This window comes from Pygoscelis adeliae, unplaced genomic scaffold (genome assembly GCF_000699105.1).
Source record: "Pygoscelis adeliae isolate BGI_AS28 unplaced genomic scaffold, ASM69910v1 Scaffold139, whole genome shotgun sequence".
Classification (NCBI taxonomy): domain Eukaryota; kingdom Metazoa; phylum Chordata; class Aves; order Sphenisciformes; family Spheniscidae; genus Pygoscelis; species Pygoscelis adeliae.
The window spans coordinates 1,191,102-1,196,980 of record NW_008825613.1 but is presented as its reverse complement, the minus strand read 5'-3'; the positions used below and the strand labels follow the sequence as shown (position 1 = coordinate 1,196,980).

The 5,879-nt window shown below is 39.8% G+C and overlaps 1 protein-coding gene across 1 annotated transcript in view; it reads left to right on the top strand.

Moving 5' to 3' along the window:
• LOC103924282 (cGMP-dependent protein kinase 1-like) overlaps window positions 1-5,879 on the top strand; it is a 360,077-nt gene that overhangs the window by 138,764 nt on the left and 215,434 nt on the right. The window lies entirely within an intron of this gene.

Sequence of the window (5,879 nt, the reverse complement as noted above, 5' to 3'; positions counted from 1 at the left end):
GCTTAGAAGAGCGTATCTGACCCTTGTAGATGTAAGACTTCAAGGGAAACTGTAAGTAAAGCTTATGTATTTTTTTCAGGACGAGTCATTGTTTTCCCCCTCAACTGACTAAACAAAATTGGGGAAAAAAAAAACCCTGGATGGCACTAATCTCCTGCTCTAAGTCTTCCGTGCTTCTCCTGTAATCTGGTTTCTTTTATGAATGTTCTGGACAAAAGCCTGGGTTGTACAATAAGTAGTGGGAAATCACATTGCTATGTACAACATAAACATGTTTTTATTTAAATTCAGATTAATAGTTGAGATTTGGGAGACATGATATCACAGTCCTCCTTCATCTTGAGGATAAGCGTTTATGGTGACATCTTAAGTGGAGAGGTTTTATAGGAGATGATAAATAGTTCTGTGGTTTAAAGATGCTGTAGGGGTGAAATTAGAAGGGGTAGGTGGGATAGAAACTTTGTTACAAAGACAAACAAGTGGTACCAAAATAATGAGACATGTGAGTCCCTGTCCAGAAGAAAGCCCTTTAGAAATACTTAATTTTGCTTCAAAAAGAGAGAGAGAACAACTGGGCAAAATGACAAAACAGGAAAAGATAACTAGATTTTTTTTTGTGAAGAACATGCTGTTCTCTATAATCCTAAAGAACTTGACTGATGTACTCGTATTTTCACCTGCCCAAACCTTGCCGGTTTACGAGTACTGTTTATTGCAGGTAAATCCTTGGCTACAACACAGTCAGTTCATCAGTGGCACAATTTATGCTTCAGAGTAATCCAAATGATTAGCAAATGCTTTGGAGTAATCCCAAATGTTGTAGCAAATGTGCATATTGCACAAGTCACGCCTAGCCCCATGGATGACACAAATCACACAGCCCCAGAGACCTCCAGGCTGCTTCAGACAGTGTGTTGGGCTGCTCTTCTACGAGATGCTCTATCTCCTTCCCCCTAGTACACCAAGGGGAGTATGAGTGTGAATGGGAAGCAGGTGTTGATCCACCCTCTCCTCCCCATACCTTCATGCCCTGTAGGTGCATTATCCATGTAGCGTACAGCCTGTTTTTCTGTCCAATTAAAGGTTTGGGGGATTGATGATGGCGATGAATTCAGATAAGCAGCAGGCTTATGTGATAATACAGTTATATAAAGTTGGAAAGAGCAGAGAAAGAGAGGAGATGGTCGAATCCCAGGAAAGGAAATGAGTGTATGGTTATTGTTTAGTTCCCCTTAGAAATATAGTGCTAAAAGTGTCCTGATCCAATGGTACCATGAGCACTACATCATGTAACCCTGCATAATCACACTGTTCTTGTGTTGTGTCCACTTCAACCTGTTTGTACAAGTGACTCCAATAGGAAATAATAGTGGTAGCAGTTTTTACTATCAGTTTTACTATTACTCGCTTTTTCATGTACTAAGTCTCTTCTCTTGAGCAAAATTCCAGATTGCCACTTGGCACTTAGTTTTACTGAATCCTTTTTTCCTGGTTAAATTGGGGGCAGTAGTAAGGTCACTACTGTAACCGTCCTCAGAGAGATCTTTCTTCAAGAATGAGATATCTGCATTTGTTGTTATACTCTGTTCCTTTCCCACCGGCATTGTAAAATTATGGTAATTATGCACCTTCTTCTGCTGGCAGCTGTCGGGCATGTAATCTCGTTTCCAACACCAGCAAGTGACTTCTAGGTATTTTCTCTCTCATTATTGCACAAGTAAGTAGCAATTGTGATTGTAATCGGCTTTATATCCTTTCAAGTGTGGTGGCACACAGGGTCACAGCTTGACTTTGGGGAACTGTTTCAGCTAGACCTAACTGAACAGAGGTCTTGGAGGTGTGCGGATCAATTTAGGGCATCTTATTGACATAAATTGTTGCCACTGCTGCTAACAAACAACTTCAAACATCTGTTTGTTCTTTTGGATAAATGATAAATAAATGTCATAAATCTCTAGAAAGGCAAAAGCTGGTAAATATTCCATCAAGTCTGATGATAACTTCGATCATTACAAGGTTTATTTCAGGAGAAATGAACAATTGATGATTGTAATGAGAATAGACACGCAGTCAACATTGATGCTGGAAGTGGTGAAGATGTGTCAAGGGGCATCATCCAACTTTCGTTTAGAGAAACACTTTAAGTTAGGGCTTCCCAGTTTTCAGGAGATAGATTTCCATTACCTCCAGAGTGTCAGAAGTGTTTTTTGATGTGCCGGTACTTCATTACAAGGACATTAAGTATTTCTTTTTGAAAAATGAAGTTGCAGCAAAGACTGAATGAAGGATGCATTATGGTAGTGTGAAGCTCAACAGTGCCTTTGGGCTGTAATGATGTGTCAGCTGTGTTGACATCTCTTGCTGTAACTCGTTTGTACGTGTACTCTTGATTTGGATTTGTAAATAATAAAGTTTTCAGTGTCATTACTCACTGCATTAGTCTACACGGGCTCTTCAGCTGGTGCTCGCTCTGTAGGAGATTGCAAACTTAAAGGGATACATCACTGTAGGAGGGACTTTGTCTTTTAAAAATAGTTTAGAAGACTTTAAATTTTAATTATTCTAATCTGACTCCTTCTGGTTCATTACAACCTCTTTAACAACCCAGGTCTTTTGAAAGCCTGCCCCAAGAGAATTATTATAATATTTTTTCAATATTATTACAGCCTTAAGTAAAAGCAAGATGGGGTCTAACCAGGGCCTGGGAAGAAAGAGTGACCAAACCCTTGGGTGTCCAGAAGCACTGAGGAAGGTAGGGCCACATCTCATGACATGTGGCCTCATCTTTAAGATAACTGCTTACAATTTTTTGACTTCCGATTTTTTTTTTTTTGTTATTCTGAAGCTTTTGCTTTACGTTTGCAGATATTACAGAAAGACTAATAGTTGTGTTTTCTGGTGGAGACTGTTCAGTCTGATGCTCCAAGTATCTCTCTGTCATGGCTTTCTGAAGCACTGGTGTTCACAGATCGGCTTCCATTACATAAACAGCTAAATGCAAATCAGCAGCTAATTTTTCCTCTACCAGTATTCATTGTCCAGAGTTCTCAAGTGCTTAAATGCAAAACTTGACGCTACTTGCAATTTAAAGCAGAATCACAGACTTTCCTCCCTGATTCCAACAAATAATTAAATTCAGTGCAGTAGAATAAGGAAGAGAAAACTTCACTCATTATGGATAAATTATCTCACAGCTAAAATGATGTCTCTAATCCCCTGGGAGAGTGGTATTCTCCAAATAACACCTGTTTACCCATGTATCTCAAATTGCTATTGTTGCCTCTTTGAGGAAGCTAGTTGAGTGTCTTAAAATAGTAAAGGCGGTAAGCCGTGTTTTCAGATCACTCAGAAATAACACTGTTGACTCAGCGTGTGATCCAAATATTAAAAATATGCTGGGTTTTGTTGTTTCTGTTTACCTCTGCTCTGGCTGAATACTTTCTCTCTGTAACTCGCTGCCACCTAGGTAGGTTAATAACAAGCTGAATGCCGATGTGTCTGAAATCTCTGCCTTGGTCGTGTGTTAGCACCAAGGCAAACATTGGTGCGTGGGTGACTTGCTGCGGTTGGGAGCCTGCTGTCCTTCTCTTCCTGTCTGCAGGTATAGCATTAGTGTGAGATCCAGTGATGGTAAAGGAGGCTGGACAAGAGGTGTGCAGATGCACCTTGGCTCTACCCAAGCCACCCAGCTCAATATTAGACTCTGTTAATTAGGAATCTTTCCTGTACACCAAGAAAGGATTTTGTCTTGCTCATTGTCAAGCAAACAGGATTTCCAAGTGTGTTATCGCAAGAGTCTGAAAGAAGCAAAAATGTATTAAAATTCAAATGTGGTTTTGTTTATTAGTAACATGGGTGGTAGAAGGAACTATGAGATGTCAGAAAAAAACCCCCAAAAACCCCCACAGTTGAATTCGGGTTGTATATAAAACTTTGTATTCCTTCATTTGATAACACAAAACGTCTTCTTGGTAAGTGGAAATTCATCTGCTGTTCCTGTTGTGCAGTAGTTCTCATTCCTCTTAAAGAATAATCTGATGAGCAGAGTTAAGTAGTAGTACTTTTGCAGGCAGTTCTGGGGAGCACTGACTTTGTGAAAGGAGTGGATTCTTCGTGCACTAAGGATATTATATTTATTTGAGAGGTGGCCTCAGCATCTGAAATTATATTCTCTTGGGGGCAAAATTCGAATAAAAACTTCCCACAAAACCGTCTCGATGCAAGGCTGCCAGTTTCAGGGGAGTTATACTCAACACCAGTCCATGTTTTTAGGAAAACAATATTAGCAAAAAAAAAAAGAAAGCACAAGCTAAAGTTGTTAAACTGTAAACTATGTAAATCTTTTTTCTGGTGAAACTAAGGGTGTCTCCTCAAAAGCCAGCACAGGAGTTTCTCAAGCTTCTCTGCTTATCAGCAGTGCTAATGGTACAAAACTCTGTGCTGCGCGGCATGATTAAGGCAATAGTTTGCAATTTGTTGCCAAGCTTGGATGAGTTTGAATTTTCAACCACTATTTTTTTTAATGGAGTCTTATGGAAATACTTCCCTACCTTGCTAGCTGCAGCCCCAGAAATTACCCTAACTTTACAAGGGGCTTGGTAACATGGATAATTTGCAAGGTAAAATAAGGCAACAGTCAGTTGCCAATTAAAACTGCAGAGACTCATTAAAAGCCTTTGAGAAGGATGTTGCATTCATATGTTCTCTTCTAACAGTTATGGGAGCTCATGTAAAGTTTGCTCAGATCTTCTTAAAACAGTCACATATGTCGGAAAGAAGTTGTCTTTAGATACTCAGCCATTTGATTAAAACCATTCTGATATTAGTTACACATATGAAACCCGGGTTGGCCAAGCCAGAGATGATCAGGTCACAGATCAGTGTGGTGTACCTGGTAGGGGATAAATGGATATATCCTTGGAGAAAGTAATTTAAACCCTCCCTTGCACTGCCTGTATTTTTCTCTGACCTTTACAGTTTTTGCCAGGTAATGTGACAAACTAGAATTAGATTATTCCTCCAAGGGAAAGACAACAAGAGAAAATGATGTTGAGGACAATGGACAAGACATAGCAAAACTTTTTTTTTCCTTCTTCTTGTCAGTAGGCAGGAGCATCTTCAGTATGGCATCTCCGTGGCTCAGGAGATGCAAGCATAGGGAGATTCTGACCATGCAGCACAGGGCAGTGAAATTTTAACTGAGAGGGAGTCTAATCAAAGAGAAGAATAGCCTGAGATGGGAAGAGCAAAATGAAAAATTCATACAACACCTGGGTTCGTTGTGAATCTGAAATGTCAACAGGCTTGTTGAACTCAGTGGCAAAAATAAGAGCTGGCTGTGGAAACAGGGCAAAAAAGAGAAAATATGGAGTGATTTGTCTTGGGGTGTATTGATACTGGATTATTAGTTATTTTTAAACAGTAAGGAGTACAGTGGCGTGGTGTAGACAGGAATGACCAACCATGAAAAGTTTCCGTCCAAGGTCGGGCATGCTTCTGTGTCCTGCCTGGTGGCATGCAGGAAAGCATCCACCAGACACAACCCTGGTGTGAAACGGTATGTTGTCATTCTTCTCTGCACATACACCTTTTCTGAGTGAAAATAAGAAGGTCCGGAACCCAGGCTATGTACTTTATGGACAAATTCTGGTACAGTTTGGTGCATTTCAGGTGCTGCAGCTTGCTGTTGACTGTAGAAACCAGCCAAGACAGCTCATTCCTTTGAACTGCACTTTTAATATGGGAAATGGAAATAAAATGACTGAGCAAAAGAAAATCAGTTTGGATTTGGTTTTGTTTGTGGTTAAGTATCAGGTCAGCACTTAAATTGGTTTCCTTCCACTACAGTGATTTTTTTTTTTTTTTAAATTTTTACTGTT